Source organism: Mesoplodon bidens (assembly GCF_964165515.1).
Source record: "Mesoplodon bidens genome assembly, contig: HAP1_SCAFFOLD_224, whole genome shotgun sequence".
In the NCBI taxonomy this organism is placed as follows: Eukaryota; Metazoa; Chordata; class Mammalia; order Artiodactyla; family Ziphiidae; genus Mesoplodon; species Mesoplodon bidens.
The window spans coordinates 339,878-351,510 of NW_027671696.1; positions in this window are offsets into that span (position 1 = coordinate 339,878).

An 11,633-nucleotide genomic window follows, 5' to 3' on the forward strand; every position below is an offset into this window, starting at 1 on the left:
TCCCTTGGCTTTGTTCAGTCACAGCAGAGATGGCCACACCCACTCCCTCAGTGAGGGCAGTGTTCCAACCTCCCTCAGCCCCGCCCCCTGCCCGCAGGTTACCATGGACTACAGATGCTGCATTCTGAGGCCAGGGCATTCCGAGAATGCCAAGGGCAGACATGATGACCTTAAATGATTTCCTCTTGTGTCAGTTTTGGTAAACTTTAGGAGCTAGGAATTGGTCCACTTTACAGAAATGTTCTAATTTACTGGCATTTCCTATATTCTCTGCTATAACTTTGTCCTGATTCTTTCTGTATATTGTTTACTTATGTTTTTGTTTTCCTTAATCAAAGTGTGTCTTTTAAATCTTTTCAAAGAATATTCTTTGGACTTACTAAATCACCTCAATTTTATACGTTTTCTATTGTATTAAATTCTGCTCATATCTTTATTTATCTTTTTTCTATGTTCTCAGGGTTTATTGTTTGGATGTTCTGATGTCAATTAAAACACTTGGTTATTCATTTTAATAAATCTTTTTACTTATAAAGATTTGAACTTTTGAAGATTCCAGCTTACTTGTAAGTTTCTAAGGGTCAGGTCCTCTATATTGTTGCTGGCCTAAGGCTTAGTTCACCCTATAGCAATGTATATATTGACCTATTTTCCCCTCGACTTTCTGTGATTCCCTACATCTCACCTTTCTTTGCAGACAAGCCATTTGAAATACCCTTATTTCACAGCCCATAAGTCTTTGAAATAATGTGTATTTTTTAGAGAAATCTTCTTATATAATTAGGCGGAAAATCTGACTTGCCATAGTTTTCAAAACAGCATAATTTCACTCTGCTCAATGATGAATCTGTTGTATTACACAATCTTTGAGTATTTACCTTTGTCAATGACATGTTGTTTAAAAATGTTTTAGAGATCCTACCAGTCTTTGAAAACATCCTTGTTCCTTGTTTCAGTTCCAGTTTTATGTATATTTTCTGCCTTGCACCTGATTATTCCAACATCTGATGGATGGCCTAGGGAATCTCATTCTGGTATTGATTGTTTTTGCTGATGGTCTCCCCCTGTAGCTGATTTCTTCATTATTCTGTAAATTTAGATCATGAGCTCATGTTTAGCTAAACAGCTGACCTTGTAAGAGGATTAGGTGTGAACGCTCGTAAGCTTCATCAGAAAGTCGGCAAAGATTTATTTGTGTCCCTCCAATGAGTTGCCCACGAGGACCCCGTTTTCTACAAGTGTTGGTTCAATACTTCCTCTAGAGGCAGGGACTCAGACAGGGCTGCTTTGCGTCCCCAGATCTGGGGCAGTGGCAGTGGGCGGCCTTTGGCCCGGGCAGAAGTCTCTCCGCGTGTGTCCCAGGGACCCATCTGCCTGCGAACTTCAGTCACCTGGCAGGAAGCTACGATGCCCAGACCTATGGTTAGCTGTGCAGCGAGGTGTATTGCGCGGACAGGTTTCACACACACTTCAAGTAAGAGGGCGGCCTGAGTGGATAGGTGAGAGTTTGGGCAGCTGTGCAGACAAAGAAGGCGCTCTTCGGCCTGTGCCTAAATGCTTGTGACACCCCAATGGGACTGCCGGGCTCTGAGGGCCCTGCCATGGGCCACTGCTCCCCTGCCCTTTGTTCAGTCACAGCAGAGATGGCCACTCCCACTCCCACAGTGAGGGCTGTGTTCCAACCTCCCTCACCCCACCCCTCTCCGCAGGTTACCATGGACTAAAGATGCTGCATTATGAGGCCAGGGCGTTCCGAGAAGGACAACGGCAGACAAGATGACCTTAAATGATTTCCTCTTGTGTCAGTTTTGGTAAATTTTAGGAGCTAGGAAGTGGTCCACTTTACAGAAATGTTCTATTTTACTGGCATTTCCTATATTCTCTGCTGTAACATTGTCCTGATTCTTTCTGTATATTCTTTACTTATGTTTGTGTTTTCCTAAATCAAAGTGTGTCTTTTAAATCTTTTCAAAGAATATTCTTTGGACTTACTACATCACCTGAATTTTATACGTTTTCTGTTGTATTAAGTTCTGCTCATATCTTTATTTATCTTTCTTCTATGTTCTCAGGGATTATTGTTTTGATCTTCTGATGTCAATTAAAACACTTGGTTACTCATTTTCTTAAATCTATTTACTTATAAAGATTTGAACTTTTGAAGATTCCTGCTTACTTGTAAGTTTCTAAGGGTCAGTTCCTCTACATTGTTGCGGGCCTAAGGCTTAGTTCACCATATAGCAATGTATATATTGACCTATTTTCCCCTCGACTTTCTGTGATTCCCTACATCTCACCTTTCTTTGCAGACAAACCATTTGAAATACCGTTAACTTCTTTCACAGCCAATAAGTCTTTGAATTAATGTGTATGTTTTAGCGAAATATTCTTATATAATTAGGCAGAAAATCTGGCCTGCCAGAGTTTTCAAAACAGCATAATTTCACTCTTCTCTATGATGAATCTGTTGTATTACACAAACTTTGAATATTTAGCTTTGTCAATGACATGTACTTTAAAAATGTTGTAGAGATACTTCCAGACTTTGAAAACATCCTTGTTCCTTGTTTCAGTTCCAGTTTTATGTATATTATCTGCCTTGCACCTGATTATTCCAACATGTGATGGATGGCCTAGGGAATCTAATTCTGCTATTGATTGTTTTTGCTAATTGTCTCCCCCTTGTAGCTGGTTTCTTCATTATTGTGTACATTTAGATCATGAGCTCATGTTTAGCTAAACAGCTGACCTTGTAATAGGATTAGGTGTGAACGCTCGTAAGCTTCATCAGAAAGTCGCAAGGATTTATTTGTGTCCCTCCAATGAGTTGCCCGCTAGGACCCCGTTTTCTACAAGTGTTGGTCCTATACTTCCTCTAGAGGCAGGGACTCAGAGAGGGCTGCTTTGCGGCCCCCGATCTGGGGCCGGGGCAGTGAGCGGCCTATGGCCCTGTCAGGAAGCTCTCCGCGTGTGTCCCAGGGACCCATCTGCCTGCGAACTTCGGTCCCCTGGCAGGAAGCTACGATGCCCAGACCTATGGTTAGCTGTGCAGCGAGGGGTACTGCGTGGACAGGTTTCACACACACTTCAAGTATGAGGGCGGGCTGAGTGGAAAGGTTAGTGTTTGGGCAGCTGTGCAGACAAAGAAGGCGCCCTTTGGCCTGGGCCTACATGTTTGTGACACACCATTGGGCCTGCCGGGCTCTGAGGGCCCTGCGTGGGACCCCTGCTCCCTTGCCTTTGTTCAGTCACAGCAGAGATGGCCACACCCACTCCCTCAGTGAGGGCAGTGTTCCAACCTCCCTCAGCCCCGCCCCCTGCCCGCAGGTTACCATGGACTACAGATGCTGCATTCTGAGGCCAGGGCGTTCCGAGAATGACAAGGGCAGACATGATGATCTTAAATGATTTCCTCTTGTGTCAGTTTTGGTAAACTTTAGGAGCTAGGAAATGGTCCACTTTACAGGAATATTCAAATTTACTGGCATTTCCTATATTCTCTGCTATAACTTTGTCCTGATTCTTTCTGTATATTGTTTACTAATGTTTTTGTTCTCCTTAATCAAAGTGTGTCTTTTAAATCTTTTCAAAGAATATTCTTTGGACTTACTAAATCACCTCAATTTTATACATTTTCTGTTGTATTAAATTCTGCTCATATCTTTATTTATCTTTTTTCTATTCTCTCAGGGTTTATTGTTTTGATCTTCTGATGTCAATTAAAACACTTGGTTATTCATTTTTATAAATCTTTTTACCAATAAAGATTTGAACTTTTGAAGATTCCAGCTTACTTGTAAGTTTCTAAGGGTCAGATCGTCTACATTATTGCTCGCCTAAGGCTTAGTTCAACATATAGCAATGTATATATTGACCTATTTTCCCCTCGACTTTCTGTGTTTCCCTACATCTCACCTTTCTTTGCAGACAAGCCACTTGAAATACCTTTAACTTATTTCACAGCCAATAAGTCTTTGAAATAATGTGTATGTTTTAGCGAAATCTTATATAATTAGGCAGAAAATCTGACATGCCATAGTTTTCAAAACAGCATAATTTCACTCTTCTCTATGATGAATCTGTTGTATTACACAAACTTTGAATATTTAGCTTTGTCAATGGCATGTACTTTAAAAATGTTTTAGAGATCCTACCAGTCTTTGAAAACATCCTTGTTCCTTGTTTCAGTTCCAGTTTTATGTATATTTTCTGCCTTGCACCTGAGTATTCCAACATGTGATTGATGGCCTAGGGAATCTAATTCTGGTATTGATTGTTTTTGCTGATTGTCTCCCCCTTGTAGCTGATTTCTTCATTATTGTGTAAATTTAGATCATGAGCTCATGTTTAGCTAAACAGCTGACCTTGTAAGAGGCTTAGGTGTGAACGCTCGTAAGCTTCTTCAGAAAGTCGGCAAAGATTTATTTGTGTCCCTCCAATGAGTTGCCCGCGAGGACCCCGTTTTCTACAAGTGTTGTTCCAATACTTCCTCTAGACGCAGGGACTCAGACAGGGCTGCTTTGCGGCCCCCGATCTGGGGCAGTGGCAGTGGGCGGCCTGTGGCCCGGGCAGGAGACTCTCCGCGTGTGTACCAAGGACCCATCAGCCTGCGGACTTCGGTCACCTGGCAGGAAGATACGATGCCCAGATCTATGGTTAGCTGTGCAGCGAGGTGTATTGCGTGGACAGGTTTCACACACACTTCAAGTAAGAGGGCGGCCTGAGTGGATAGGTGAGAGTTTGGGTATCTGTGCCGACAAAGAAGGCGCTCTTCGGCATGGGCCTAAATGCTTGTGACACACCACTGGGACTGCCGGGCTCTGAGGGCCATGCCCCGGGCCCCTGCTCCCCTGCCCTTTGTTCAGTCACAGCAGAGATGGCCACTCCCACTCCCTCAGTGAGGGCAGTGTTCCAACCTCCCTCACCCGCCCCCCTCTCCACAGGTTACCATGGACTACAGATGCTGCATTCTGAGGCCAGGGCGTTCCGAGAATGCCAAGGGCAGACATGATGACCTTAAATGACTTCCTCTTGTGTCAGTTTTGGTAAACTTTAGGAGCTAGGAAATGGTCCACTTTACAGAAATGTTCTAATTTACTGGCATTTCCTATATTCTCTGCTGTAACATTGTCCTGATTCTTTCTGTATATTCTTTACTTATGTTTGTGTTTTCCTAAATCAAAGTGTGTCTTTTAAATCTTTTCAAAGAATATTCTTTGGACTTACTACATCACCTGAATTTTATACGTTTTCTGTTGTATTAAGTTCTGCTCATATTTTTACTTATCTTTTTTCTATGTTCTCAGGGTTTATTGTTTTGATCTTCTGATGTCAATTAAAACACTTGGTTATTCATTTTCATAAATCTATTTACTTATAAAGATTTGAACTTTTGAAGATTCCAGCTTACTTGTAAGTTTCTAAGGGTCAGGTCCTCTACATTGTTGTAGGCCTAAGGCTTAGTTCACCATATAGCAATGTATATATTGACCTATTTTCCCCTCGACTTTCTGTGATTCCCTACATCTCACCTTTCTTTGCAGACAAGCCATTTGAAATACACAACTTATTTCACAGCCAATAAGTCTTTGAAATAATGTGTATTTTTTAGCGAAATCTTCTTATATAATTAGGCAGAAAATCTGACATGCCAGAGTTTTCAAAACAGCATAATTTCACGCTTTTCTATGATGAATCTGTTGTATTACACAACCTTTTAATATTTAGCTTTGTCAATGATATGTACTTTAAATATGCTTTAGAGATCCTTCCAGACTTTGAAAACATCCTTGTTCCTTGTTTCATTTCCAGTTTTATGTATATTATCTGCCTTGCACCTGATTATTCCAACATGTGATGAATGGCCTAGGGAATCTAATTCTGGTATTGATTGTTTTTGCTAATTGTCTCCCCCTTGTAGCTGATTTCTTCATTATTGTGTACATTTAGATCATGAGCTCATGTTTAGCTAAACAGTTGACATTTTAAGAGGCTTAGGTGTGAACGCTCGTAAGCTACATCAGAAATTCGCAAAGATTTATTTGTGTCCTTCCAAAGAGTTGCCCGCTAGGACCCCGTTTTCTACAAGTGTTGGTCCTATACTTCCTCTAGAGGCAGGGACTCAGACAGGGCTGCTTTGTGGCCCCCGATCTGGGGCCGGGGCCGTGAGCGGCCTGTGGCACGGTCAGGAAGCTCTCCGCGTGTGTCCCAGGGACCCATCTGCCTGCGAACTTCGGTCCCCTGGCAGGAAGCTACGATGCCCAGACGTATGGTTAGCTGTGCAGCGAGGGGTACTGCGTGGACAGGTTCCACACACACTTTAAGTATGAGGGCGGGCTGAGTGGAAAGGTTAGTGTTTGGGCAGCTGTGGAGACAAAGAAGGCGCACTTTGGCCAGGGCCTAAATGCTTGTGACACCCCATTGGGCCTGCCGGGCTCTGAGGGCCCTGCCCTGGGACCCCTGCTCCCTTGGCTTTGTTCAGTCACAGCAGAGATGGCCACACCCACTCCCTCAGTGAGGGCAGTGTTCCAACCTCCCTCAGCCCCGCCCCCTGCCCGCAGGTTACCATGGACTACAGATGCTGCATTCTGAGGCCAGGGCATTCCGAGAATGCCAAGGGCAGACATGATGACCTTAAATGATTTCCTCTTGTGTCAGTTTTGGTAAACTTTAGGAGCTAGGAATTGGTCCACTTTACAGAAATGTTCTAATTTACTGGCATTTCCTATATTCTCTGCTATAACTTTGTCCTGATTCTTTCTGTATATTGTTTACTTATGTTTTTGTTTTCCTTAATCAAAGTGTGTCTTTTAAATCTTTTCAAAGAATATTCTTTGGACTTACTAAATCACCTCAATTTTATACGTTTTCTATTGTATTAAATTCTGCTCATATCTTTATTTATCTTTTTTCTATGTTCTCAGGGTTTATTGTTTGGATGTTCTGATGTCAATTAAAACACTTGGTTATTCATTTTAATAAATCTTTTTACTTATAAAGATTTGAACTTTTGAAGATTCCAGCTTACTTGTAAGTTTCTAAGGGTCAGGTCCTCTATATTGTTGCTGGCCTAAGGCTTAGTTCACCCTATAGCAATGTATATATTGACCTATTTTCCCCTCGACTTTCTGTGATTCCCTACATCTCACCTTTCTTTGCAGACAAGCCATTTGAAATACCCTTATTTCACAGCCCATAAGTCTTTGAAATAATGTGTATTTTTTAGAGAAATCTTCTTATATAATTAGGCGGAAAATCTGACTTGCCATAGTTTTCAAAACAGCATAATTTCACTCTGCTCAATGATGAAACTGTTGTATTACACAATCTTTGAGTATTTACCTTTGTCAATGACATGTTCTTTAAAAATGTTTTAGAGATCCTACCAGTCTTTGAAAACATCCTTGTTCCTTGTTTCAGTTCCAGTTTTATGTATATTTTCTGCCTTGCACCTGATTATTCCAACATCTGATGGATGGCCTAGGGAATCTCATTCTGGTATTGATTGTTTTTGCTGATGGTCTCCCCCTGTAGCTGATTTCTTCATTATTCTGTAAATTTAGATCATGAGCTCATGTTTAGCTAAACAGCTGACCTTGTAAGAGGATTAGGTGTGAACGCTCGTAAGCTTCATCAGAAAGTCGGCAAAGATTTATTTGTGTCCCTCCAATGAGTTGCCCACGAGGACCCCGTTTTCTACAAGTGTTGGTTCAATACTTCCTCTAGAGGCAGGGACTCAGACAGGGCTGCTTTGCGTCCCCAGATCTGGGGCAGTGGCAGTGGGCGGCCTTTGGCCCGGGCAGAAGTCTCTCCGCGTGTGTCCCAGGGACCCATCTGCCTGCGAACTTCGGTCACCTGGCAGGAAGCTACGATGCCCAGACCTATGGTTAGCTGTGCAGCGAGGTGTATTGCGCGGACAGGTTTCACACACACTTCAAGTAAGAGGGCGGCCTGAGTGGATAGGTGAGAGTTTGGGCAGCTGTGCAGACAAAGAAGGCGCTCTTCGGCCTGTGCCTAAATGCTTGTGACACCCCAATGGGACTGCCGGGCTCTGAGGGCCCTGCCATGGGCCACTGCTCCCCTGCCCTTTGTTCAGTCACAGCAGAGATGGCCACTCCCTCTCCCACAGTGAGGGCTGTGTTCCAACCTCCCTCACCCCACCCCTCTCCGCAGGTTACCATGGACTAAACATGCTGCATTATGAGGCCAGGGCGTTCCGAGAAGGACAACGGCAGACAAGATGACCTTAAATGATTTCCTCTTGTGTCAGTTTTGGTAAACTTTAGGAGCTAGGAAATGGTCCACTTTACAGAAATGTTCTATTTTACTGGCATTTCCTATATTCTCTGCTGTAACATTGTCCTGATTCTTTCTGTATATTCTTTACTTATGTTTGTGTTTTCCTAAATCAAAGTGTGTCTTTTAAATCTTTTCAAAGAATATTCTTTGGACTTACTACATCACCTGAATTTTATACGTTTTTTGTTGTATTAAGTTCTGCTCATATCTTTATTTATCTTTCTTCTATGTTCTCAGGGATTATTGTTTTGATCTTCTGATGTCAATTAAAACACTTGGTTATTCATTTTCATAAATCTATTCACTTATAAAGATTTGAACTTTTGAAGATTCCTGCTTACTTGTAAGTTTCTAAGGGTCAGTTCCTCTACATTGTTGCGGGCCTAAGGCTTAGTTCACCATATAGCAATGTATATATTGACCTATTTTCCCCTCGACTTTCTGTGATTCCCTACATCTCACCTTTCTTTGCAGACAAGCCACTTGAAATACCTTTAACTTATTTCACAGCCAATAAGTCTTTGAAATAATGTGTATTTTTTAGCGAAATATTCTTATATAATTAGGCAGAAAATCTGACCTGCCAGAGTTTTCAAAACAGCATAAATTCACTCTTCTCTATGATGAATCTGTTGTATTACACAACCTTTTAGTATTTAGCTTTGTCAATGACATGTACTTTAAAAATGTTGTAGAGATACTTCCAGACTTTGAAAACATCCTTGTTCCTTGTTTCAGTTCCAGTTTTATGTATATTATCTGCCTTGCACCTGATTATTCCAACATGTGATGGATGGCCTAGGGAATCTAATTCTGCTATTGATTGTTTTTGCTAATTGTCTCCCCCTTGTAGCTGGTTTCTTCATTATTGTGTACATTTAGATCATGAGCTCATGTTTAGCTAAACAGCTGACCTTGTAATAGGATTAGGTGTGAACGCTCGTAAGCTTCATCAGAAAGTCGCAAGGATTTATTTGTGTCCCTCCAATGAGTTGCCCGCTAGGACCCCGTTTTCTACAAGTGTTGGTCCTATACTTCCTCTAGAGGCAGTGACTCAGAGAGGGCTGCTTTGCGGCCCCCGATCTGGGGCCGGGGCAGTGAGCGGCCTATGGCCCGGTCAGGAAGCTCACCGCGTGTGTCCCAGGGACCCATCTGCCTGCGAACTTCGGTCCCCTGGCAGGAAGCTACGATGCCCCGACCTATGGTTAGCTGTGCAGCGAGGGGTACTGCGTGGACAGGTTCCACACACACTTCAAGTATGAGGGCGGGCTGAGTGGAAAGGTTAGTGTTTGGGCAGCTGTGCAGACAAAGAAGGCGCCCTTTGGCCTGGGCCTACATGTTTGTGACACCCCATTGGGCCTGCCGGGCTCTGAGGGCCCTGCGTGGGACCCCTGCTCCCTTGCCTTTGTTCAGTCACAGCAGAGATGGCCACACCCACTCCCGCAGTGAGGGCAGTGTTCCAACCTCCCTCAGCCCCGCCCCCTGCCCGCAGGTTACCATGGACTACAGATGCTGCATTCTGAGGCCAGGGCGTTCCGAGAATGACAAGGGCAGACATGATGATCTTAAATGATTTCCTCTTGTGTCAGTTTTGGTAAACTTTAGGAGCTAGGAAATGGTCCACTTTACAGAAATATTCAAATTTACTGGCATTTCCTATATTCTCTGCTATAACTTTGTCCTGATTCTTTCTGTATATTGTTTACTAATGTTTTTGTTCTCCTTAATCAAAGTGTGTCTTTTAAATCTTTTCAAAGAATATTCTTTGGACTTACTAAATCACCTCAATTTTATACATTTTCTGTTGTATTAAATTCTGCTCATATCTTTATTTATCTTTTTTCTATTCTCTCAGGGTTTATTGTTTGGATGTTCTGATGTCAATTAAAACACTTGGTTATTCATTTTTATAAATATTTTTACTTATAAAGATTTGAACTTTTGAAGATTCCAGCTTACTTGTAAGTTTCTAAGGGTCAGATCGTCTACATTATTGCTCGCCTAAGGCTTAGTTCAACATATAGCAATGTATATATTGACCTATTTTCCCCTCGACTTTCTGTGTTTCCCTACATCTCACCTTTCTTTGCAGACAAGCCACTTGAAATACCTTTAACTTATTTCACAGCCAATAAGTCTTTGAAATAATGTGTATGTTTTAGCGAAATCTTCTTATATAATTAGGCAGAAAATCTGACATGCCATAGTTTTCAAAACAGCATAATTTCACTCTTCTCTATGATGAATCTGTTGTATTACACAAACTTTGAATATTTAGCTTTGTCAATGGCATGTACTTTAAAAATGTTTTAGAGATCCTACCAGTCTTTGAAAACATCCTTGTTCCTTGTTTCAGTTCCAGTTTTATGTATATTTTCTGCCTTGCACCTGAGTATTCCAACATGTGATTGATGGCCTAGGGAATCTAATTCTGGTATTGATTGTTTTTGCTGATTGTCTCCCCCTTGTAGCTGATTTCTTCATTATTGTGTAAACTTAGATCATGAGCTCATGTTTAGCTAAACAGTTGACATTGTAAGAGGCTTAGTTGTGAACGCTCGTAAGCTTCATCAGAAAGTCGGCAAAGATTTATTTGTGTCCCTCCAATGAGTTGCCCGCTAGGACCCCGTTTTCTACAAGTGTTGGTCCAATACTTCCTCTAGAGGCAGGGACTCAGACAGGGCTGCTTTGCGGCCTCCGATCTGGGGCCGGGGCAGTGAGCGGCGTGTGGCCCGGTCAGGAGCCTCTCCGCGTGTGTCCCAGTGACCCATCTGCCTGCACACTTCGGTCCCCTGGCAGGAAGCTACGATGCCCAGACCTATGGTTATCTCTGCAGCGAGTTTTACTGCACGGACAGGTTCCACACACACTTCAAGTAAGATGGCGGCCTGAGTGGAAAGGTGAGAGTTTGGGCAGCTGTGCAGACAAAGAAGGCGCTCTTTGGCCTGGTCCTAAATGCTTGTGACACCCCACTGGGACTGCCGGGCTCTGAGGGCCCTGCCTTGGGCCCCCTGCTCCCCTGCCCTTTGTTCAGTCACAGCAGAGATGGCCACACACACTCCCTCAGTGAGGGCAGTGTTCCAACCGCCCTCAGCCCCGCCCCCTCTCCCCAGGTTACCATGGACTACAGATGCTGCATTCTGAGGCAAGGGCGTTCCGAGAATGCCAAGGGCAGACATGATGACCTTAAATGATTTCCTCTTGTGTCAGTTTTGGTAAACTTTAGGAGCTAGGAAATGGTCCACTTTACAAAAATGTTCAAATTTACTGGCATTTCAGATATTCTCTGCTATAACATTGTCCTGATTGTCTCTGTATATTCTTTACTTATGTTT